Raw genomic sequence first — 26,081 nt, forward strand, 5'->3', positions numbered from 1 at the left:
TGAACCCAGGGGTGCTTTACCACTGAACTATATCTCCAGCTGTTTTATTTTTATCTTGAGATAGGGTCTTGCTAAATTGCTGAGGCTGGCCTTGCACTTGTGATCCTCCTGCCACAACCTCAGGAGTCACTGGAATTATGGGTGTGCACCACCACACCTGGCAGTGTCAAACATTTTGATTCATGAGGTGCAAAAATGATCAGTAAGCCAGGCATGGTGACATGGCCCTGTAATTCCAGCAACTTGGGAAGCTGCATCAGGAAGATAGTCTCAGCAACTTTTTGAAACCCTCAGCAACTTAGCAAGACCTTGTCTCAAAATAAAAAATAAAAAGGACTAGGAGTACAGTGTAGAGTGCCCTGGGTTCAATTCCCAATACTTAAAAAAAAAAAAAAAAAAAAAAAAGTAATAACAAATTCAAGGCATTGCAGGGAGAGGGAGAATAAAGAAGAGAATAGAGATTGGATATGATCAAAGGAAGTTATTTGCATGTAAGAATATGCCACAATGAAACTCATTATTCTAAATAATTAAAATGCACTAATATTTTTAAAAGATATTATGTTCAGAGCTACTTTACTGTATTTTTAAAATGGGAAAGTTTCTACTAATACCAGAGCAAATTCAAATGCTTTTTGAGTATCAGTAGAGGAATTTTATAAAACCTCTGGTTTATGAAGCTTGGGTGTGGTTCCTTATTTGTCAGTCTGTGAACCCTCCACCCACAATGAAAACCACATGCACTCTACAGTGCGTTTGGAAAGAAAGTTAAAACCAGATCTAAAAACGAAGTCAAAAGCAAGAGAGAGCTGAGGACTATTCCTTGTTCAAAAATTTCTGGAGACGCTTTACATAAATGTAGTTACATTTTAACAAATGAAATTATTTCAACAGGAAAATATGACAACCTGAGAGTATTTAAGTCTAAGACAAACAATGCAATTAATAAATGTGAAATGAGCATGTAAATGATTTTTTGTTGTCAACAAAACTAAAAGAACAAAGTATATTTACACTAATAAGTACATAAAAAAATGGAAAAAAAGGTTTTTGTTTTGTTTTAATAGATTTTTTTACTTTCTTTCTTTCTTTATTTATTTATTTATTTGTGGTGCTTAGGATCAAACCCAGGACCTCACACATGCCAGACAAGTGCTCTACCCCTGAGCCACTACTCCAGCCCCAAAAAGTTTTGATTCATTTAAGTCACTGTTAGTATCCTAAACTTAAAAAGATCAACAGGAGTCAGGCTTGGTGACACAAGCTTGCAATCCCAGCAACTCTGGAGGCTGAAGCAGGATGATTGCAAATTTGAGGCCAGCCTCAGCAATTTAGGAAGGCTCTGTCTCAAAAAAACAAAAACAGCTGGGGATATAACTCAGTAGTAAAGCATCTCTGGGTTCACTTCCTAGGACCACACACGTTAAAAAAAAAAAATGGGTCAACAGGATATTAAGTGTACTCAAAGATACTCATACATCAGGCCAACAAATTCTTTAGCATACAGCCTCACATACAGTCACATTTCAATCTTCACATACAGTCTCTAATGTAAAGGTGAAAGTTGTTTCTTTTGATCTGCCTTCAAATCTTCCTCTTCCTTCTCTTCTTCCACACATATAAGATTTAGCCTAATTCCAATAACTTGTAATCAAAAATTCAATTAATATTGCCCAATAGCGATTTATAGGTTGACTAGGCCAACCAAGCACTTTTTATATGAAGGGGCTTTACCTCATGCTTTCCATAAGTCGCATCTTCCTGCCCTAACCCACAAGCCACTGGACTCCTTGTCCTATGTATTCCATTTTCCTTCAACCCTGAAGAATTAGGGAGTAATAGGAAGGTGAGAAATCCTTCAGAGTTTTTAAAAATCTGTGAAAGCATGTGATCCTCATAAAAATCAGAAGCACTCAAAAGATGGTCAAATAAAAACCACAGTTTTATTCAAACTAGACATTAGTTTGGCTGGCTGATTTTATAATGCTACTGTTACTTCCATAAATAACCTTTCTTTCACCAATACTTTACTTCTTTGTGACTAACAATTCATTATCTCTCATTTGGATAATTCAACCTTGGGGCTAAGACTTCCTTAAGAGTCACATCTATGTCTGATCTATCCTGAACCTTAAGCCATTGGAAAGCAAACACTGTGTCCTATACTCTTTTTTTTTCTTACTTTTTTTTTTTTTGTTGTTGTTGTTGTTGTAGATGGACAGCATGCCTTTATTTTTTTTTTTTATTTTTATATGGTGTTAAGGATCGAACCCAGTGCCTCACACACGCTAGGCAAGTGCTTTGCCACTGAGTTACAGCCCCAGCCCGCCTATACTTGTTTTAATATTCTTGCCCCATCTCATACATAGTGCTGTGCACTTAATAAGCACCTTTAAAAAACATTAACTAGGAAAAATATTCATTTTTGATGTCCATTCCTAGGAGATGAGAGTATGTATGTATGATGGGGGAGGGTTGGGATAGAGCTGACTTTGTATGCTGAGTTGGAGGATGGAGCTGTCCTCATAGAAGGGGGAGCTGCTACCTATGTTTGGGGTGCAGAGGGAAATCTGTTCTTGTGGTGGTGGTGGTGGTTTTGTGTTTGGGGAACCATATGTACCAGTCAGCTAATTCACAGCCAAGTGAGCTGAAAGGAAGAGGCAGCATTAGGTCTACTTCACTCCGACCTTCCTTTGTATGTTTTACAGAAAGATAAGTTCCCTGTCATGTCTTTTAGGTATCTCAGAGTGCAAAGGGAAATCTGGTCTATTAGCCATTATGCACATTTTCCAACACAGAATTTCCTCTAACTTCTTATTGACTTTTTTCCTTTCTTTCGGCTCCGTTCCTTTTCCACCTCTTCCTTAAATGCCTTCCCTACATTTTCGGTGATTTTAAAACTATCAGAAACCCACTATCCTAAAACTAACCAAACCACTCCAAAGTGGGCTTTCGACTTCTCTACCTGGAACAACGGTTCCCGGGTTCTTAAACCCCAGATAAAGGAAAAGGAGGTGAAAAATCGTGATGACCGAGATCCCAGGGGGAACTGATAGTTGGCAGCGAGCAGACAAAGCTGGCAACATGGAAAGGAGAGCCTGGCTCCCCGCCCCGACTGCACACAGAGAAAGAGAAAGGCCAGCCAGGGTGGGGAGCCTGAGACTGGGAAATGTGGAGAGGACCACAAGGAGTCTCGGGAGACTGTCAGGAGGCTGAGGAGGGGGCCGAGGGGCTCAAAGGACAGGGCTAGAAAGAGGGCGCCAGAGGGAGGGGAGAGCCCAGAAGGAGTCGAGAAGAGGGCGAGATGAAGGGAAAGCCCGGGATGGCGCGGAGACGGCGTCAGCCAGACACTCACCAGAGCCCGGGGAGGCAGGGCTGGCGGCTGACAGCCGCAGGCGCCCGCCCGGCCAGCGGTCTCGACGCGAGAACCGGAGAAGCCTCAGTGGCAGCAGCCGGCCGGCCAGAAGAAGGGATGGGACTCTCGAGCGGCTCTGAGGTAGGCGCGGTGCAGCGGTTGCGGGAGAAGGACAACAGGAAGCGCCCCAACTGCCGGAAAAGACGGCGGCACAGAGGGGCCAAGGCAACCGGTCCCCGGCCGCTGAAAGGGGCTGCCGCGGCGGCCCGGGACAGAAACTGCGCGTGCGCGAGTCGCGGCCGCGAGGCTGGGTTGCCGAACTGCGCGGTGTGCGGTTTGGGGCGGTCTCGGGGTGGGCTGGACTGGGGAAGTTCCCCTTGTTTTGTTTTGGATTTTTACTTTTTGTTTTGAAATAATTGTAGGCGCACAAGAAGTTACAAAATTAATACAGAGAAGTTCCGTATACCCAACACCCACCCAGCCTCTCTCAACATCTTACATAAGGTACAGCATTATCAAATCCAGGAAATTGACATTGGCAAAATACAATTAGCTGTATGACAAACATTACTCGGATTTAGCCAGTTTGGTATGTATTTCTGTGAGGGTGTGTGAGTATGTGTGTAATTCTATGAAATATAATCATCGTATAGTTTTCTCCACCCTCCTTGATTTCCTATCATTGTAGCAAGCAGTAAGTTGGCTGGAACTCTTCACCCCACCTACTCTTCCTTAAAGTAAAAGTTAATGTGCTCTACCTGGGATCAGGTGAGCTTCATAGGTTTAGGCTATGGCTGCTGGGAGAGTGTCCCACTGTGCACACACACACACACACACAAAAAAAAAAACTGCTTTTAAATGCTACCCGACTACTTGGACCAAGGTAGGTCCAAAGTTCACTAGCATTTAAACACTGATTCAATCCCTGTGAATTGAGCACAGTGTCAGACTTCTGGAAACAAAGATGAGTTAGACCTTGTCCCTGCAATTTAGGAAGTGACAAAGTATGTGCTCTCAGTCATTCTCCCACATTTTGTGGTATTATGGTTCCCCATTCTCCTACAACTGTGATGAGACCCTGGGACTTGGTTTTCTCCTTCGTGGATGTACAGGTCCCAGGGTTCCTCTTAATGGTGTGAAAAAGACAGGCCTTGAGTTGACTGCTCTCTTTGTCAAAGCCCGGTTTCCTTTTCGCTAGCCTCAGAGAAAATCACTCTACCTTTCATTCTCTGCCCAGATGTATCTCTTCCTCAAAGCCACCTTTCAAAATCTTATCCATCCTTAATTAGCCACTGAATAACAGTCAAACATTTACTTAATACTTTACAGTTTAGGAATAGCTTGTACTCATTCAGTCTCAGTTGATCATCACAATTCTTAAGCAGGTCGCATAGGGTGAGTTTTTACAGATAAACTATAAATAGAGAAGCTAAGTGATCTGCTTGAATTCTCATAGCTACTAAGACCAGTAGTAGCCAAGCAGGGAACCCTATTTCCTGACTGCAGATCCAATGCTCTTCTTCCCCTGTTTTTCCTTCTTCTGAAATCCAGCTCAAACCTTACCTTCTCCTTGAAACCTTCCCAGTTTCAGAGAATTACATTCTCTGTTCTCAGTTATCTTATATCAATTTGTCTGTACCCCAACTCTAATAAACATTAAAGTTTTCCCCAAAATAGCAAGAATATTCTTGCTGATCTCCTTTCATGAACCCAAGAGATGAAATTTTATCAAGGCTCCAAAAATTATAGTAGGTGGTGTCATTGTTGTTTTCAGTACTGGGAATTGAATCCAGGGTTACTCAGCCACTGAACTACATCCCCAGCCTTTTTTTGAAACAGAGTCTCAGCTAAACTGCAGAAGCTAAACCTGAACTTGCAATCCTCCAGCCTCAGCCTCTCGAGTTGGTGGGAATCATTTTTGTTCTTTTTGCCACCCAAGCAACTGAACTCCTTTCTTATTACCAAGGAGTTGGGATGTAGCCCAATGGTAGAATACCCCTCTTCTCATCATCAAAACTGAAAATTTGATATATCCTGTCTTCTAGTCTCCCTGGCAGATAGAGGACACGGCACCTAGATGCTACTAATTGCTTACATCCACCCCAGACAATGAGTTGGAAACTAAGATGATCTAACCTGCGCTTGCCTCTCTCTCATCCTAGTATTGTGAGATCTTGCCTTTATTTTTATTTAATACTTTTTTTAGTTGTAAGATGGACATAAAACCTTTAATTATTTTTTATATGGTGCTGAGGATTGAACCCAGTACTTTACCCTGAGCCATAACCCCAGCCCTTGCCTTTATTTTTAATTTTGATATTTTGTTCATCATAAAGTGTTTTTCATTTTTATTTTTTTAATATGGCATTGAAATATTACTTATCTTGATTACACTGAGCTTTCCAACCCCCCATCTCTTAAATCTTGTACCCAAGGAACAATGTTTTGCTTACCTGTTCATCTCATCCCTGCCCGGGTTCTGGAAAGATCACTCAGTTCATTCTGGTGAGGGTGGTGGATACTTCATATAGATTTTGAAGTTGATGTGTACCTGGCAACCAGCATATCAACCGTCAGTGGTATCGGCCATATCACCTTCAAGATCTGGGCCGAGGAGAGGGGACAGCAGTTTCTTCATTAGACTAAATCATCAGTGTGATTTTAGGCCTATTCTTTTTTTTTTTTTTTTAATATCTTTATTTTATTTATTTATTTTTATGTGGTGCTGAGGATACCTGGCAACCAACACATCAACCCCAGCACCTTTAGGCCTGTTCTTGCATGCTTTAACAGTAGGCCTGACTCTCTGGTTGTCCCTGGAATTCTGCACACAACTCAGTACCTTTTATTTTTCCTTTTTCAATGTCTTCCTTTATATATATATATATATATATATATAAAATCAGTACTAGAGATTGAACCGAGGGGTACTCCACCATTGAGCTATATCCCTCCCCTTTTTAATTTTATTTTTGAGATGGTCTCTGTAAGTTGCCTAGCCTGCCCACTAACTTCTTGTCCTGCCTCAGCCTCCTGAGTAGCTGGGATTATAGGGAAGGGCCACCATGCCTGGCTTCAATATCTTTGTTTAAAAGTCCTTTTTTGTATCAATTGGCCAGAGTTAGTTTGTTTAATTTGCACTTAATAACTCTAACCAATGCAATAGCCTCTTGTTATCCTTGTCCAAGGGCTTCTGAAAATAAAAATGTGTAACATTGCTGTAATTTTATTCATTGTACAGATTGTATGGCAAAGTCACCTGCACTTCGTGACATCATTTGAAGTACCAGGGGTTAAAGCCATAGACCCAAAAGACTAGATAGACTCTCACCATTTTAAATTTGCTGCAAAAGCCAGGTACTGTAGCCAAGCCTATAACTCAAGAGGCTGAAGCAGGAGGATAGCAAGTGTGAGGCCAGTCTGGGTGACATAATGAAACCCTGTCTCAAAATAAGAAAATAAAAAGGATGGGGATGTAGCTCATTGGTAACCCCTGGGTTCAATCCCTAGTAGCACAATTAACTAATCAATATAATTGCCACAAAAGAGCTGAAGATGTAGCTCAGTGGTAGAGCACTGGATAGCATGTACAAGGCCCTGAGTAGAATCCCCAGTATGACAACACAAAAGTCTGATGCAATCACACATGCCTGGGACCCCAGTGACTCAGGAGGCTGAGGGAGGAGGATCACAAGTTTAAGGCCAACTTGGATAACTTGGTGAGACCCTGTCTCAAAATAAATAAATAAATAAAAAGATTAGGTATGTAGCTCAGTGGTAGACCACCCCCTGGGTTTAATCCCTAGTATCGAAAAAAAAAAAAAGATTGCCACAAAATATCAGAGAAAACCTTGGTATTATTTGAGTAAATAATACCAGCACCACAAAAAAAATAAAATAAATAAAAATAAAGTATTGTGTCCAATTACAACTAAATATATGTATATATAAAGATACACAACTTATGTATTTACAACTGGACCTTTCACTTTAATCAAGAGAATAATAACTTTCATAAAAAGTGCTTTTTTATTCTGCAATGGAGTTAGGGAAGAAGACAGAGGTTGGGAATAAAAGTTCGGTTATCCAGCTAATAATGTCTACTATGATAGTATATATTATCTTGCTCTTCTCTTTTCATATAACTAATCTATTTGAAGAATTGACATACAGCAGAACCACCCTTATGGTTTTCTGGTTAATGAGAACGCTGACCAGAGACAGTACCTATATATTCCTATTCTATATTGTCTCTGCCTTCAATATCATTCACTTGATCAAGGCTTCTCAGGTTTTTTGTTTGTTTGTTTGTTTTTTTGGCACTGCTGGGGATTGAACCCAGGACCTTGTGCATACAAGACAAGCACTCTACCAATTGAGCTATATCCCCAGCCCCAGGCTTTTCTCAGTTTTATAACAGGTTTCTCAAAAACTATTGGGGGAAAAAATACAATGTTCTAGCGTACGAAATCATTCTTCCACATGGGACTTCAGTTATTTGGTGAGAATTTTTTATCTTGCTGTTTTCCTCAGTTTCTGACCCAGTAGCCTTTCCTTTCTCTTTAAACTTTGTCCCAAATCGTTCTTTGTCCTAAGGGAATCACTTATGTGACCAGCGGTATCTCAGCCTCTTGGGAAGAACCACAGCTCTCAGATTGACAGGTTGTTTTAGCCCATTGCAGTGTGTGCCCCACCCACTGGGGGAAATGGCAGCAGTTGAATATGCATGTTCCTTCCATAGGAGGACAGGAATTGGTCTGGCTACACACTAGAAGTGCACACAAATCCCCTGAAATTTGGTGAAAATGCACATTCTAAGACTAGGGATGTAGCTTAGCCCAGAATGCATGAGATCTTGGATTTGATCCCCAATACCTCCACCACCACAACACCAAATGCAGATTCCAGTTCAAATGGTCTGGGGCAGAGCCAAGATTCTGCATTCCGAACAAGCCCTTGAGTGATGCTAATGCCGCTGGTGCAAGTTCCATGCTTGGCGTAGCAAGGAACTTGAACATGTATTTTGGTGAAAAATAAGGGGAATGTGCCCATGATCCTGTAGGGTGATGCTGTGAGACTTTAGGGCACATTTAAGGAAACACTCTTCGAGGCCACCCCTGCACTCATATACAACCCTGAGAATGAGGGCATCCTTATTGTTAGGTCAGTGGTGGCGACTTAGAACAAAGCAGCCTGCAGGGGAAAGAAACATGAATCAGGTGCCTGCGGAAACGCCTGTCAATCAGCAGGACCCCCTGGCCAATCCTGGAGTTCAGCCAGATCCCCTGACCAACTCCAATGGGACAAGGGACTCTAAAAACACCTTTTCCTGTCCCAAGCCCTTCCCTTCCTGCAGTAAGCCCCATAAAAGTCCAGTCCAGTCAAGCTCCCGCGCGGTTTCTTCTCAGACCCTTCTCCTGTCCACACTTGTCTGTCCACCCAGGAGTGATATCTCAATAAAGCCTCATTGGTTGGCCTTTTTAAATCTGCCTCCTCTGGTCACTGCCCACCTCGCCTGATCTGACGTTTATATTGGACATCCAAGGACCCTTGTTCGCCTACCCACTGGTAACATACCCATCAAGGAGTAACATTTTGGTGGGTATCTCTTTTCACCTGTGCTCATCCTGGGGATTGAACCCACAGTCTCATGCTTGCCAAGCACATGCTCAACCACTGAACTACATTACTAGTCTGCACCTCCAGACCACTTTCTTTGTTTTCATTTTTATGTTTGTTTTGTTTGGGTACTGGGTACTGAACCCAGGGGCACTTTACCACTGAGCTACATCCCCAGCCCTGTTTTTGTTTTTAATTGTGCTGGGGATCCAACCCAGGGCCTTGTGCATGCTAGGCAAGTACTCTACCACTGAGCCACATCCCTGCCCAGCCCTTTTTATTTTGAGACAGGGACTTACTAAATTGCTGATGCTGGTCTTGAGTTTGTAGGCCTCCTGCTTCAGCCTCCAAAGTAACTGGGATTAGAGGTGTGTGGCACCGTGCATGGGTCCAGACTACTTTCTAATACAAATATCACATATGGGATTATTCTGTATATGGTTACGGTATCATACTGTTCTCACTTATTCACATACATCTAATTGTGCTGTTTTAAATCCTCAAAGTTTGACCATTTAATGTCACAAACTAATAATTCTGTTCCTCAAAAAAAAATGCACACTTTCTCTGAGTATAGAGATTATGAAAAGTTATTTTCTTTCTTATACTTTTCAGATTTTCCACATGGATTCCACATGACCTTTTGATTCCATTTTTATTATTATCAGAGTAATACTTGTACAGACTTGAAGAGATCGGGTGATCTTCAAAACGTATGGTGAACAGCAATTTCCTGCCCTAGTGGCTCCCACTAGATTTACTTAGCAGAAGCTTTCAGTACTTGTGGTTGTTTCTGCTACTGTTCACCTTCTTGTTTCTAATTAATACTAGAGAGCTATTTCTTAAATTTTTATTTTAGATCTTTTTAAATTTCCTTGTTGGATGTGAAGATTTAACTCATACCATAATTTCCATACAACTTCTTCTACCACTGCCACCCCTTTTAAACCAATATTCAGTTTTTACAATGGAGCCAACTTACTTTCTTGTACCATTTTTTGTTTTCCCTGGAATTAATAATTGCCTTATTTTTTTTCCTTTCCTAGTTTTTTTTTTTTGGGGGGGTGGGGTGGGGGTGTTTTTGTGGTAGGTACTAGGGATTGAATCCAGGGGTGCTTTACCACTAAGCTACATCCCTAGTCCTTTTTTAAGAATTTTTTTATTTTGAGACAGGGTCAAACTAAGTTGTTTAGGGCCTCACTAAATTGCTGAGGCTAGCCTTGAATTTGTAATCCTCCTGCCTCAGCCTCCCAGATCTCTGGTATTATAGGATAATGCCACCATGCCTGGCCCTAGTTTTGTTTCTAAATGGCTATCACTGATTTATCTGCAAGCTCTCTGCCAAAACTTATATTTCTAAGATTATGGTCAAACTCACAATCTGTTAGCTCCATTTTTCTCTCTAGTGTCATCCTTCCTGGAACTCCCTGTATTCGTAAGGATTCTCCAGAGAACCCCAGTAGATGCCCCAAACCATCTTTTTGGAATGCTTTACTCAATATTTTTTCCTACACATATATACCTATGACAAAAAGTTTAATTTATAAATTAGGAGCAATAAGAGATTAACAACAAGCCAGGCATGGTGGTGCACACCTGTAATGCCAGTTACTGAAGAGGCTGAGGCAGGAGGATGGAGAGTTTGACGCCAGTTTGGGCAATTTAGTAACACTTGGTCTCAAAATTAAATTTCAAAAAGGGGCTGGGGGGGATTGGGGTTATGGCTCAGTGGTATAGCGCTCGCTTAGCATATATGAGGACCTGGGTTCGATCCTCAGCACCACATAAAGATAAATAAATAGGGCTTGAGTCGTAGCTCAGTAGTAGAGCACTTGCCTAGCACATACGAAACCCTGGGTTTGATCCTCAGCACTATATAAAAATAAATAAATAAAATGAAAGATATTGTGTCCATCTACAACTAAAAAAAAAATTAAAAATAAATAAATAAATAAAGGCATTGTATCCATATACAACTAAAAAATATATATTTAACAAAAAGCGGGGCTGGGGCTGTTTCTCAGAGATAGAGTGCTTGTCTAGCATGCATAAGGCCCTTGGTTTATACATACGCACACACACACACAAATACAAACAGATTAACAATAATAAAATAGAATAACTATAATAATGTGTTAAAATTCTGTCAACATGCTGGGTGTGGTAGTGCACGCCTGTAATCCCAGCGACTCGGGAGGCTGAGGCAGGAAGATCTTGAGTTCAAAGCTAGTATCAGGGGCTGGGGATGTGGCTCAAGCGGTAGCGCGCTCGCCTAGCATGAGTGCGGCCCGGGTTCGATCCTCAGCACCACATACAAACAAAGATGTTGTGTCCGCCGAAAACTAAAAAATAAATATTAAAAAATTCTCTCTCTCTCTCTCTCTCTCTCTCTCTCTTTAAAAAAGAAAGAAACAGATCATTACTAGTCCCTCTCCCCAAGCCCTCTAGAAACTCTTTTCAAAAAAAAAAAAAAAAACTAGTATCAGCAATTTAACAAGGGGCCCTGAGCAACTCAGCAAGACCCTATCTCTAATAAAATAAAATAAAATTTTAAAAAGGCTAGGGATGTGGCTTGGTAGTTAAGCACCCCTGGGCTCAATCTTGGCACCAAAAAAAAAAAGTATGAATATGCTCTTTTTTCCTCAGAATATGAATTTTCAATTTAATATTTGCAGACTGTGATTGACTGTGGAAAAGTGAAATGGAGGATAAAGGGGGACTTCTATATAAAGATGATATAAAGTGTATATAAAAATATAGAGGGTAGACAGAAAAAGCAGGCCAGAGTTTGAAGTTTGAAGTCTGAAATCCACAGGGTAGGCCAGCCAGCTGGACACTCAGTCAGGATTTCTGTTGCCCTCTTTTTTTTCATTTTTCTGGTATTGGGGATTGAACCCAGGGATGCTTTGCTTTGCCACTGAGCTACATCCCCAGTCCTTTCTATTTTTTATCTTGACACAGGGTCTTGCTAGTCTGTCCTCAAACTTGTGATCCTCCTGCTTCAGCCTCCTGAGTCACTGGAATCACAGGTACGCACCACTGCCACTGGCCTATGTTGCCCTCTTGAGGTAGAATTCCTTCTTCTCAGATGCAGGTGGCCAACAAATATATGAAAAAAATGTTCAGTGTCTCTCGCAATCAGGGAAATGCAAATCAAAACTACACTAAGATTTCATCTCACTCCAGTCAGAACGGCAGTTATCAAGAGTACATCGAATAATAGTAAATGCTGGCGAGGGTGTGGGGGAAAAAGTTCACTGAACATTGGGGGGACTGTAGATTAGTAAAGCCACTCTGGAAAGCAATGTGGAGATTCCTCCAAAAACTAAGAATGGAACCACCACGTGGCCCAGCTATTCCACTCCTTGGTATTTATCCAGAAGAACTAAAGTCACCATGACTGTAGCGACATAGCCACTTCAATGTTTATAGCAGCACAATACACAATAGCCAAATTGTGGAATCAACTTGGATGCCCATCGATAGATGAATGAGGGCCTGGGGCTGGGGCTCAGTGGAAGAGTGTTTGCCTGGCATGCGTGAGGCACTGGGTTCCATCCTCACACCACATAAATATAAATAAACAAAATAAATGTATTGTGTACATCTCCAAGTAAAAACATTTTAAAAAATATTTTTAGTTATAAGTGAACATAATACTTTTATTTTATCTTTTATGTGGTGCTGAGGATCGAACCCAGTGCCTCACACGTGCTAGGCAAGCACTCTACCACTGAGCCCCAGCCCCAGTCCCTCAACTAAAAACATATTTAAAAAATAGATGAATGAGCCCTGAAAAGTAATTTCAAAGTACTGAGTGAAACTAGGTATATTTTAATCCATAGTCTTTCCAATTGTGGAACATGATCTATTAATGTATTGTAAAATCAATTTAGTGATTTGTGATTAACATTTGAAAAATAAAGTTGAATTAAATGGAAAAAAAAATAGATGAATGGGGGCTGGGGTTGTGGCTCAGCAGTAGAGCGCTTGCCTAGGACATGTGAGGCCCTGGGTTCGATCCTCAGCAACACATAAAAATAAATAAATATGGGGCTGGGGATGTGGCTCAAGCAGTAGCGCGCTTGCCTGGCATGTGTGTGGCCCGGGTTCGATCCTCAACACCACATACTGTAAGGGTAAAAGAAATTGAAGTTAAAGTATAAAAGACCGGGCATTGTAAAGTTTCTAAGCTGCAAGGCCTGAGTTAAAATGTAAAGGACCAGGTATTGTTAAGTTCCTATGCTACATGCAAAATCTGAAATTCCTGTAGCTGTTAAGACAATGCTTGGAACCGCCCAGTAAATATTTCCCCTGACTGCCTGGTTGTTTAATAACTTAAGGGCCCTGTGCGATCTTGCACGTAGGCATCGCAGGGCCTAAACCAATCAGTTTGAATGTAACCCCCTCCTTAGGAATGACCTATCACTCCAGCCTGACCTGTTCCCGCCAATGAATGAACTAATCATGTTTGGGAGTTGTTGTTTGACTTTCCCCCGGTGTATGATGATTTGTTAAAGGAGACTGTGATGTATGTAAAGTCCCGCCCTCCCCAAAAAGTGTACTTAAGCATTGCACAACCCCTGCTCTGGGCTCTGGGCTGCTCTCTCTTCTTGAGTGGGCACGGAGCCCCAGCATGCTGGATCAATAAATCCCCTTCTGCCAATTGCATGAGTGGTCTCTTGGTGGTCTCTTTCTCCGATGCTTCGCCGGACCCTTACAATACAAACAAAGATGTTGTGTCCGCCAAATAAATAAATAATTAAATATTTAAGAAAGAAAGAAAGAAAGAAAGATATTGTGTCCAACTAAAAAATAAATATTAAAAAAATAGATGAATGGATCAGGAAACTGTGGTATATTTACACAGGGGAATTTTACTCAGCCAAAAATAAGAATGAGGGGCTGGGATTGTGGCTCAGCGGTAGAGTGCTTGCCTAGCACGTGTGAGGCCCTGGGTTCAATGCTCAGCACCACATAAAAATAAATAAACAAAATAAAGGTATTGTGTACAACTAAAAAAATAAATAAATAAATATTAAAAAAAAATAAGAGTGAAATAATGGCATTTGCCAAGAAATGGATGAAAATGGAGAACATTATGCTAAGTGAAATAAGTCATAGAGCTGGGGTTGTGGCTCAGTGGTAGAGTGCTTGCCTGGCAAGTGTGAGACACTAAGTTAGATCCTCAGTACCACATATTAATAAGTAAACACAATAAAGGTATTGTATCCTTCTACAACTGAAAAAAAATATTTAAGAAGAAGAAAAAGAGGAGGAGGAGGAGGAGGAGGGAGGAGGAGAAGAAGGCGGAGGAGAAAGAAAGAAGCCAGAAAGGGGCTGGGGATGTGGCTCAAGCGGTAGCGCGCTTGCCTGGCATGCGTGCGGCCTGGGTTCGATCCTCAGCACCACATACAGACAAAGATGTTGTGTCCGCCGAAAATTAAAAAAAATAAGTATTAAAAAATTCTCTCTCTCTCACTCTCTCACTCTTTCTAAANATGTGCATTAACATGATCAACAATTCTTTTTTTTTTTTTTTTTTTTGGTACCAGTGCACTTAACCACTGAACCATATCCCCAGCCCTTTTTGTTTGTTGTTTGCTTGTTTGTTTAGAGACAGGTTATCCCTAGATTGCTTACAGTTGCTGAGGCTGGCTTCAAACCTGTGATCCTCTTGCCTCAGCCTCCCAAGCTGCTGGGATTGCAAGCATGTGCCACAGTGCCTAACTCAAATGTGGAAACTAGACCAAAATAAGGGAAATAAGGCAGTGGGAGGGATTAGATATCATAAATATATAGGAGAAGATCAGTAGAGTAGAAGGAGAGGAAGGGAGGAAGGACGGGAAAAGGGAAGAAATATGATTTAATTTAATAAAATCATATTATATGCATATATAAAGATATCAAAAAGGGCTGAGGCTGTAGCTCAGTGGCAGAGCGCTTGCCTAGCATGTGTGAGGCACAGGATTTGATCCTTAGCACCATATACAAATAAAGTCAAGGCATTCTGTCCATCTACAACTACAAAAAAAATTTTAAAAATAAAGATATCAAAGGGAGTTTCACATTTATGTATATGTAGAAAGTACCAATCAAAAATAGAGGAGTGAAAGTCGGATACAGTGATGCACACCTGTAATCTCATTGGCTCAGGAGGCTGAGACAGGAGGATCACAAGTTCAAAGCCAATCTGAGCAACTGTGAGGCACTAAGCAACTCAGTGAGACCCTGTCTCTAAATAAAATACAAAATAGGACTGCGGATGTGGCTCAGGAGTCGAGTGCCCCCGAATTCAATCCCTGGTACCCCCACCCACTTCAAAACATAGGGGAGTGAAAGGAAGACCAGTAGAGCAGAGGAAGGAGAACAGGGGAAGCAAGGAGGGGAGGTCAAGGAGGGCAGGAGGAATGGGGATTAAATAAAATTCCTTGCATGTATGATTTTGCCAAAATGAACCCAACTCCTATGGATAGCTTCAGTGTTCTAATGAAGAAGAAGAACAACAAGAGGAATTAATTCTTTTCCAGGGGAAATCTCAGCTTTGAAGATCTTAGACAAGGCCCACCCACATTATGGAGGGTAATCTGCTTAATTTTCAGTTGAATGATTGTAAATTTTTTTTTTAATATTTATTTTTTAGTTTTCGGCGGACACAACATCTTTGTATGTGGTGCTGAGGATCGAACCCGGGCTGCATGCATGCCAGACAAGCGCGCTACCGCTTGAGCCACATCCCCAGTCCCAAATGATTGTAAATGTTAATCACAATCACGTTTTAAAATCTACCTCTGAGTCAAGCATGGTGGCGCACATCTGTAATTGCAGCAACTCAGGAGGCTGAGGCAGGAGGATCCAAGTTAAAGACCACTTAGTGAGACCCTGTCTCAAGATAAAAAATGAAAAGGCTGTGGATGTAGCTGAGTGGAAGAGCACTCCTGGACTCAATACCCAGTTCTGCAAGTAAATAAAGAAATGAAAACCTACCTTGGGGTTGGGATTGTGGCTCAGTAGTAGAGCACTTGCCTAGATGTGTGAGGCACTGGGTTTGATCCTCAGCACCACATAAAAATAAATAAAATAAAGGTATTTAAAAAAAAACAACTTTTTTTTTTTAAATCTACCTTCGTAACAACATCAGGATTAATGTTTGTCTAGGCACTGTGCCCTAGTCAAGTTGAACACATAATGTTAACCATCACAGGCTTCATCTGCCTAAATAATCCCTTCTCCACTGTACTTGATTTTTTTTTCCTCCTTAGTATCCCCCTCCTACTAATCTGTGGTCTTCCCGTTAAATATCAACCACAAGGCTGGAGCTGGGGCTCAGTGGCAGAGCACTTGCCTAGCATGTGTGAGGCACTGGGTCCATCCTTGGCACCACATAAAAAGTAATAAAGGTATTGTGCCGCAGTCTGGCTGGGCACAAATAACGGAGCCGCCACAAAGCTTTGTAGGTTCAAACAGCAACTCTTTATTCCCCAACTCTCACCGGCACTGCATACACACTACTCGGAAACACACACCCTCCACCTGGCTCCACGCGCCCAATCTCTCCGAACCCTCCCCCCCAGAACTCCAAAGTAGTGGGCGACTGAAGCAGATTCCTGGAGCCGCCCTATTCCCGGAGCCGCCCTATTCCCGGAGCAGGGTCCATATACAACTCAATCAATCCAGCATCACAGCAATTATATACAGCTTAACTCAAATCATCATCTCAATGGTTCACTGGTGTCACCTTTCAACCATTCCCTCTGGCAATATGCCAGGCGTCATTCTGACTTGGCTGTGGCTCTCAACAGTATTGTGTCCATCTACAACTAAAAATATTAATATACATCAACTATAACTTTCAGTAAATATTTTCCCAATGAATTAAGATAATCAATCATGAATTGTGCTAGGATAGACAAAATGTAAAAATAAAACCTACAGGGTGGATGAGAGAGTCAATGGGCACCTCCTGTAGCCCCACGCAGTGACCTTCTAGTCTCGTTTCTTTCCCATGGCCCTAGGAGAGGAGGAGACACCATGGACTGCATGGTAACTGCCAGTAACCAAGCCCCGCCGGGAGGCAGAACTTATCTGCAGTACCAGTCTTTCCCGGAAGCATGAGCAGAATTAGCTAGGCCTTCAACAGCTGTCTGACTTGTCATTTTTATTCTACTGTTGAGACTACAAACCTGAAAACTTCAAAGTGATTTCTTTAAAGTACTAAATGCAAGGGAAAAAAAATAGCTTTTCATGTTGTTTCTTGGTTTCAGACTTACAGACATGGCAACAAAGTGCATGATCGTGAAAAACCAGCCTCTATCTCAGAGCAAAGCTGTCCAAGGAAGGGACATGGCCTTTGTCCTTGGAAAAACCCACAGAGCACTCCTAGGCACATTCCCACCCTGCTAAGTTGTTTACCTACAGGAGAGATCTGCTGCGCCAGGTGTCCCTGACTCAGTCAGGCTAGATGGGGATCCATAGCAGCCCCCTAGCAGCCACCAATCAGCATGAGACAGGGAAATACCTGGGATGCCAGATAACCTTCCCAGTAGTTTATGGTAGTTGATAACCTGTTGGGAAACCATGTAGTTCAGCACGTACACCCCTCTTGGCTTAAACCAATCAGTTCAAAGGAATACCCCTTTTGTATTGACCAATCACCCCTACCTAACTTGTTCCCGCCAGTGAATGTGCTAATCATGTTTTAGAGTTGTTGTTTGACTTTCCCGCGGCGTGAGGTGATTTGTTATGCTGTATGTGAAGTCCCTGCCCTTTTCAAAGAATGTATATAAGCTCTGCTCAAGCTGTTCTCTGGGCTCTTTGCTCTTCACCTCTTCAGGTAGGCTTGGAGCCCCAGCATGCTGGACCCCCAATAAACCCTTTGCTGTTGCATGAGACAGTCTCTTGGTGGTCTTTTCCTCTGACGTTCGCCCGACCTTTTCAATCGTGTATTTCATGTAAGCTTTGATCATATATTTCTCCCAGCTTAGAACTTTTTTGTAGGGTGGGGGCAGGGACCAGGGATCTGAACTCAGGGGTATTTGACCACTGAGCCACACCCCCAGCCCTATTTTATATTTTATTTAGGGACGGGGTCTCACTGAGTTGCTTAGTGCCTCGCTTTTGCTGCAGCTGGCTTTTGCACTTGCACTCCTCCTGCCTCAACCTCAGGAGCCACTGAGATTACAGGTGTGTGCCACTGCACTTGGCTCAGCTTGCAACTTTAAAAAGAAAATTTTTATGTATTTTTTTAGTTGTAGATGGAGATAATAACTTTATTTAATTTAATGTGGTAGAGGATCAAATCCAGTGCCTCATACATGCTAGGCAAGTGCTCTATCACTAAGCCACTACCCCATCCCTAGAAATTTTAAAATTTTCTTTAAACTACATGCTTAGTGATAAGGCCAAAATAATAGAGACATCTTAAGAAATTTTAGGGGCTGAGGCTGTAGCTCAGCAAAGCACTCACCTAGCACGTGCGAGGCCCTGGGTTTGATCCTCAGCACCACATAAAAATAAATAATAAAGATATTTTGTACAATTACAACTAAAAACTAAATTTAAAAAAAAAGAAAGAAAGGCTGGGGTTTTAGCTCAGGATTGAGCACTTGCCTGGCATTCGTGAGGCACTGGGTTCAATCCTCAGCACCATATAAAAAATAAAATAAAGATATTGTGTTCATCTACAACTAAAAAAAAAAAAAAAAAGGGAATACAGATTTTAAATTACTGTTTTCCAAATGGCTATATGTTCATGTTTCTTGGGAATTAAGGCTGAAAAATCTTGAATTAATTAATCAATCTTTGGAATTAAGGGTGAAAAATCTTGAAAACTAATGACAGATGTGGAGTAAGACCTGCCACAGTCCAAATGACTTGTCGACTTCCCCACCCACCTATTCAGGTGGCAGGGAAATGGGTTAGTCTATGTAGGCTAAGGCCTTAGGGAGGCGGAAGAGAAAGAGAACTCTAATTTCTGAGCAAATACAGTAATTAAACAAGTTCCCAGCCAGGTGCAATGGCATGCACACACCTCTAATCCCCACACTGGAGAGGCTGAAGCAAGAGGATCAAAAGTTGGAGACCATCCTGGCAACTTAGCAAGAGACCCTATCCCAAAATAAACAATAAAAAGTGGCCCTGGGTTCAATCCTCAATACCAAAATCAAAAAGAAAAAAGCCTGTAATCCCACTGGCCCAGGAGTCTGAGGCAGGAGGATCACAAGTTCAAAAGCCAGCCTCAGCAAGGAGAAGAAAGGAAAGGAAAAGAAGACAAGTTCCCAAAAGGAAAAACTAAATTTGAGAGCCAGAAATGAATGGGGTAAGATGTCCTGACTTCATTTTGCTCACATGGGAACCTCCCTGTAAAACAAGGGAGTTTGTAGGCACTCTCTATTTAAAAGTTTTCTTCCAGATGAAGGAGTGGAAAACTAAGTGAATCACAAGACGCTCCAGCTCCCTCAGGAATGGGCTAAATCTTCCCATATTTGCAGAGGCCCTAGAACTATCTTAACTGCCAACTGATAAATGATCTCACAAATTCCCTGAAAATGGAAGTGTTTGGGCTCCATTTGTTTCCAAGAAAGGTAACATAACACACACACACACACCTTAAAGTGAGTTTCATTAAACTGTGGGTTAATTTATATAAGAGTTTTTTTTTTTTTTTGAGAGAGAGACAGAGACAGAATTTTAATATTTATTTTTTAGTTTTCGGTGGACACAACATCTTTGTTTGTATGTGGTGCTGAGGATCGAACCCGGGCCGCACGCATGCCAGGCGAGCGTGCTACTGCTTGAGCCACATCCCCAGCCCCTATAAGAGTTTCTTTATTGCAGGACTTCTCAGGACCTTTAATAGCATTGTGACTCTCCATCAAGAATAATTTATTATACAGGATTTTTAGAATTAATTTCAGAGGTTTTTGTGGAGCACTGATTAACATTTCCCTAAGTGTTGCTCTGGAACACAGATCTAGATGGTCATCCTCGGGCTTAGACGAATGGGGCCCAAAGTATCACCTGTTAGTTCTTGTGTTGTATCAGGTCAAAGGAGCAAACGGGAGGCCATTACCATCTCTTGTATCTAAAAAATGATATCTTAAGTTTCTTTTCTTTTTTTTTTTTTTTTTTTTTTTTTTTGTGTGTGTGTGTGTGTGTGTGGCAGTACTAGGGATTAAACCCAGGTCCTTGCACATGCTAGGCAAGTGCTCTACCACTGAGCCACATCCCCAGACCTTTTCATTTTTTGAGACAGGGTCTTAGTTGCTCAGGCTGGCCTTCAATTTGTGATTGTTGGGTGCAGAGCAGGCTGAACTGTGTTGTCTGCAGGGCAGGCTGAACAGATGTTGGCTGCAAGATAGCCCATGCACTAAAACCCCCCTCTATCTGGTCCTTTATCACCTGTTTGCCTCAAGTCTGAACATTCAACCCTGCTCAAGGCTGAACACTTAACCCCCTCCCCTTGGGCCAACAAGGCAGCTTGCAGACCCAGAGGCCCCATTAGATTTGGGCTATAAAAACTCCCTCCTGTCAGGTCCCCCTCTCTCTTGCTCTCTCTCTTGCTCTCTTTGTCTTTCTTGCGCGTGCTCTCTGTCTCTCTCTTGCTCTTGCTCTCTCCCTCTTCATCTCCCCTCTTCTCTTTTCTCTCTCTCTCTCTCCTTCTTTCCTTCTTTCTTTTCTCTTTGTTGCACTGCTGCAATAAAGATCTTTTGGTTGCTCCGAGTATTGTGGTCACTTTTCTTTCAGTGATCCTCCTGCTTGAGCCTCCCAAGTTACTAGGATTAAGTCAGGGGCTGTTTGTGCAGGGCTTCTCTTTTATTCTACTTTGTTGTTGTGTTTTAATTTTCCTCCTTTCGTTCTAAATTGCTAATAACTACTTGAGAATCTAATAATATTAGCTAAGAGGAAACCTCAGAAAACACTTTATCTACTCCTTTCATTTCACAGATGCAAAAGCCTAAAGAGAGGAGTTAAGTGGCCCAAAGTCACCAAGATAACTAAATTGCAGGACTCAGTTAGAATTAGGTTTCCTCACTTCCTATCCACTGATTTTTCTCCTGTGCTGTCTTATCTCCCCAGATGACTGAACCCACGGACTGGCAAAGTGCTGTTTCTGCACAATTTTGACACATCTGCTTATAATAAAAAAATGAGACCTCAGCTCAGCCGATGGCCCACTTTATCTCAAACAAATCTCAATATGATAAAATAATTCAGTCACTGGCATTTGGAGCAACAAGATTTGATCTGTGATTTCAGCCCTGGATTCTTAACGTGTTCATGCACACACAACCTCGTGATGTCTTCCTAGGCAACTGAATTGTAGGTCATGTAAATCACATGGTCCATCTATCTTTTTTAAATTTTTGTATTGTTTATAGATCAAGGATTATAAAAGATTCAAAGTGAAAATCTTCCTCTGTTGCAGTTAGCTTTCCTCTCCATATAATTATTGTGTTATTGTTTTGTGTAACCTTTGGAGTTCCTCATGCAAATAGAAGCAAATATGGATACAAAGACTTATTTTTCTCCCTTTTAAACACAAAGTAGTATGATCTCTTTATTAGGCATGGTTCCCTTTTGGCTGTAGTCTCCGATTTATAAAGAAAGAAGATTACACCAACCACTTACACCTCCATAATCCTTTCCCTGTGACCTTCTCAGATGCTGAGAATCCTCCAGCCCCCTGCTGCTTGCTCTGCCTCTTGTTTGATCTTGTTTTTTCTTTTTCTTTTTTTGGAAAGTCACACTTGCTTGGCTGGTTTTGTCAGTGACTTCAAATTTATGCACTCAGGGTGTGGTCACGCTGGTATTTCATGCTTTAAGAAAATCTAGTACACAAATGTCAACGTTTCCAAAGCAAATTAAGGAGTGGCTGTTTGCATTACAAATGAACCTTGCAAAAGGTTTCAGTTAAAGCTTTTTTTAAAAAACATTTATTTTTTAGTTAAAATATCTTTATTATTTTATTTTTACGTGGTGCTGAGGACGGAACCCAGTGCCTCACGCATGCTAGGCAAGTGCTCTACCTCTGAGCCACAACCCAGCCCCCACTTAAATCTTTTTAAATATATCTGCATATATTTATTTATTAACTAGTACTTATATGTGGTACAAAACTCAGAGGAATAGTCAGTGAAAACCTCGACCTTATTCTCCAGCCATGGAGCTCCCTCCTATGAGCCACTTCTGTTGCCAATTTCTTTCTTCCTCTTCCCCCTCCCCCATCTCCTCCCCCTACCCACATTTCTCCTCCCTAAAAATTGAACTCAGGGATGCTTTACCATTGAGCTACATGCCCAGTTCTTTTATTTTTAAATTTTGATGCAGTCTGGCTAAGTTACCCAGATTGGCCTCCATCTTATGCTCCTCCTGCCTCAGCCTCCCAAATTGCTGGGGTTACTGTGCTCAGTTTTGCCAGTTTCTTGTATACCCTTCCATATTCTTTGCATATGGGGACAACATTCTATAACCTTTTTTGAAAATAACACCCTACACATACTATTTTCTACCTTCTTTCTTAGATAAGCCTTCCATATCAGAACAAGTAGAATTGCCTCACTCCTTTTTTTTTTTTAAGGGCTGCATAATTTTCCATTGATGGTTACATTAAAATGAATTTAACCTAAAAGGGTTTTTTTTGTAGTGAACTCATTATTCCTTTGACAATCTGATTCTACCCTGCAGTCCTCTTTTCAGTTGTTCTTTATTGTAAGAAACATGATCCTCCGAGAGTGCTTCCCTTTGTGCAGTACTTAATGAGAGCAGCCACCAGAACCTACAAACAAACATGCACCAAAGTGAAACTCACAGGTGTTTTCAATTCCTAAATTTCAGGATTGAACTTCAGGCTGCTTCAAAATCCTCAGCATAATCCTAATTTTCAGAGTAACCTTTTCTTTATTCTTAGAATAAACTCCTCTCTCTTCCTCCTCATTACCAAAACTCAACATTTTAATGTCTGTTTTCTTGTTTGTCTTTATTTTATTTTATTTTTTGGCAGCGGGGTGGGGGTATGGGGGAGAGGGGTACCAGGGATTGAATCCAGGGGTACTCAACCACTGAGCCACATCCAAGCCTTTTATTTTTATTAGTTTTTAAATTTGAGATAGGGTCTCACTAGGTTGCTTACAGTCTCCCTAAATTGCTGAGGCTGGCTTTGAACTGGCAATCCTCCTTCCTCAGCCTCCAGAGCCACTGGGATTACAGTTTCTGACTCCTCTGACTCTTCTCCTCTACAAGGCCTTTAAAGCTGGGGTTTTGCAAGTTTGGCTCTTCAGCGTCTTTTGTTCTAGAGTGAAGTCAGTTCCCAGGACTCCAGTCTCTGATGTTTTTAGCCTAGCTTTGAGCTTCAGACCCTTGCCTTCCTGTAATTTTCTCATGAATAGATTGGGATGAACTGTCTGCCACCTACAGGAATGGGAATGTAAGATAGAAATATGGTACAGATTCAGTTTTTCGGGCACATCTGGAATTTATACCTACTCTATTTTAAATCTTTTCCACTTTTTCTTCAGTTATTTGATTTTGCCAACCCTTCCCAGCCATCCATGGGGCTCTGTGCCATACTCAATTAGCTGATCTTGTCACCTCCCACTTCAGAGAAAACAGAGCCACAGAGAGCCCCCTCACCTGCCACCAGATCCACAGATATCTGCTCCTGGCATTCCTTTCTCCTCCCATTTAGGCCAATTTCCTGCCCAGGCTTTGTCTCAAGTCACTTCCTGGCTTTTGGGAGAGCGCCATCTTTTCTCTTTCACCTGCTCCTTCTCCTCCCTGCTTCCAGCCGATAATTACACACATCAGGGGCTCCCCATCTTAAAAGTCTCCTCCTTTGATCTGTGTCCAGCTCCTGCTGCTGCCCTTTCCCATTCTCTTCACAGCCAAAGTTCTGGATCCATTTTGTCTGTATTTCTACACCTCCTAATGTCTCCACCTGCTCCACTCTGCTTTCTGCCCATAACCTGCCTGCCTGTTCTTAAAAAGGTCCTCCATATTATTTAATCAAACGAGCTCTTGTTTTGCTTGGCCTCTCTGCAGCATTTCCCTCATTGGCCAGACCCTTCTCTTCTTCGAGGTACTCTGTTCCCTTGCCACCTTGCTCAAGACAATATTTTGTAGATGGTTCTGGCTGGTTCACTGGGTAATTGCCAGCCCAGAGACAAGATTTTCCCTTCTACCTTCACAAACACCTAGTTATCTCTAACTTACCCTTCAGGACTGAGCTCAGGGAGTCATTCCCTGTCCCTCAAGACCAGTCTGCATGGCTTCCTATGTGTTACCCAAGTAGCAATTATCACAGATTGCAATTAGAAGTACTAGGGTCATTCCACACCCCCAGATTTTCTTGTGGTTTGTACTTAACTGCTAGGGACTTCCATGGTGGTAATATACAGGGAGGGTAGCTTTCTGCTCCTCAATATCATCTGTTCTGCTTAGAGGATGAAATGTACTAAGAACTCAATTATCCACTTCATGCTAGCTTAAAGTGATCGGGATCAGAATGCTCTCCTCCACAGGGAATTGTCATTTTTCCTATGTCTTTCCAGATATTGCCCAAAGTGATCTTGAAAATTATTGAAGAAGCAACTCAGTGTAGCTCAGTGGTAGAGTGTTTACATAGGATAAAGTCGGCCCTGGATTTAAACCCCAGCACCCCCAAAGCAAAACAAAACAATAATCCCTGAGAGTAGCCCACGATAGAGGCCACATTATTTGTATGAAATTTTACCTAACAACCACTGAAGACACTAAACAGTTACCAGAGAATACCTTTGTCCCTGTCCCTAACTTCCACTTTAGAAGGCTTGGTTCAGTCAAGGGGGGCACAGCACAAGCTGGGCGAGGTAGTGCACACCTATTATTCCTGTGACCCAGGAAGCTGAGGCAGGAGGATCCTGAATTCAAAGCCAGCCTCAGCAACTTAACAACTCAGTGAGACTCTGTCTCTGAATAAAATACAAAAAAGAGCTGGGGATATGGCTCAGTGGTTAGGTGCCCCTGGGTTCAATCCCTGGTACAAAAAACAAAAACAAAAACAAAAACAAAAAAACAAGGGGGCAAAGCACAGAACCTGGAAAACACAACCTTCTGAATTCTCAAATCACTTCCACTTCAATTGGGGGACCCTGGTCTCATCTGGAGATTAAAGGAGATCTGTGGAGCCTTGTGTGATGTCTTTATACCAGTCCTTTCTGCTTCCCATGGTGTCATGGCTCAAAACCCAGAAAGAGCTGGGCACAGTGCCTATAATCCCAGCAATTTAGCTACTCCGACAACTGAGGCAGGAGGATGGCTAGTTTGAGGACAGCCCCAGCAACTTAGTGATACCCTGTCTCAAAATTGATTGACATCTTGGGAAGCCACACCCATCTCGGGTGCTGTGTAGGGTCACAGACAGAGTGAAAGGAAAGGCACACATGCGTTCCACAGCCCCAGAAGCGCGCAAGGCCAGACCAGTCCTCTCATACACTCAAATGCGCATAGCTCACACACAGCCCTGGATGGCTCGCGACAATGAGTCATTTATAAATATTAACAAGAAGAAGGCATATGTTTGTGCCTAACTGTAGCTAGCAATGAACTTAATACCCACCCCCATATCTCCCCTTAACTGCCTAATTAGTCTAATTACCTCCTACCATATTTTGACCTTTCTATCCCTATTTGCTATTTATTATCTAAATGAAACAGCACAGTCACCCTACACAGAAGCCCACAGACAACCCAGGGAAGCTGCGCATCTGACAAAGACTCGTGTCATGTTTTCTTGTAAATCTATATTAAGAGCCTTCCTGTTTTAGAACCTCAAACCCTGGTGTGGGGGAAAGGTAAGACGCCAGCAGAAGGTAAAGTGACCTTCTGCAGCCACTGCTGGTTCTCCAGGGGCAGAAAACCCACTCCAGGGCCTCTTACTTTTAGACAGTACGAGGGACATGGCAGAATGACAAGCGCAAAGTGTATCTGCAGGTCCTGAAGAACTTGACATTGCCTGGACAGCATCTGTCCCACTGCCAAGATTTGCCTTTAAATCTGCCTTCTTTGGCTGGTTGAGAAAGACTGAAAAGACTTTAAATAAGTTAAACTAGCTTCTCTTCTTACTGTCATC

The 26,081-nt window shown here is 42.0% G+C and overlaps 1 protein-coding gene across 5 annotated transcripts in view; it reads right to left on the minus strand.

The window, feature by feature from the left end:
• The window catches only part of Stk38 (serine/threonine kinase 38), a 51,110-nt gene extending 45,198 nt beyond the window's left edge, over positions 1-5,912 (minus strand). For 3 of the 5 annotated variants that reach the window (XM_015487652.2, XM_048805200.1, XM_048805199.1), the window contains exon 1: positions 3,356-3,488. The gene's annotated coding sequence lies outside the window, so the exon portion shown is untranslated. Of the gene's footprint in view, positions 1-3,355; positions 3,514-5,808 lie in introns of those variants that run through there. The other 2 variants (XM_048805201.1, XM_015487651.2) reach the window with 2 other exon arrangements.
• Positions 5,913-26,081: the final 20,169 nt, after the last annotated feature.

The sequence above is a fragment of the Marmota marmota genome, unplaced genomic scaffold, assembly GCF_001458135.2.
Source record: "Marmota marmota marmota unplaced genomic scaffold, marMar, whole genome shotgun sequence".
Taxonomy (NCBI): Eukaryota; Metazoa; Chordata; class Mammalia; order Rodentia; family Sciuridae; genus Marmota; species Marmota marmota.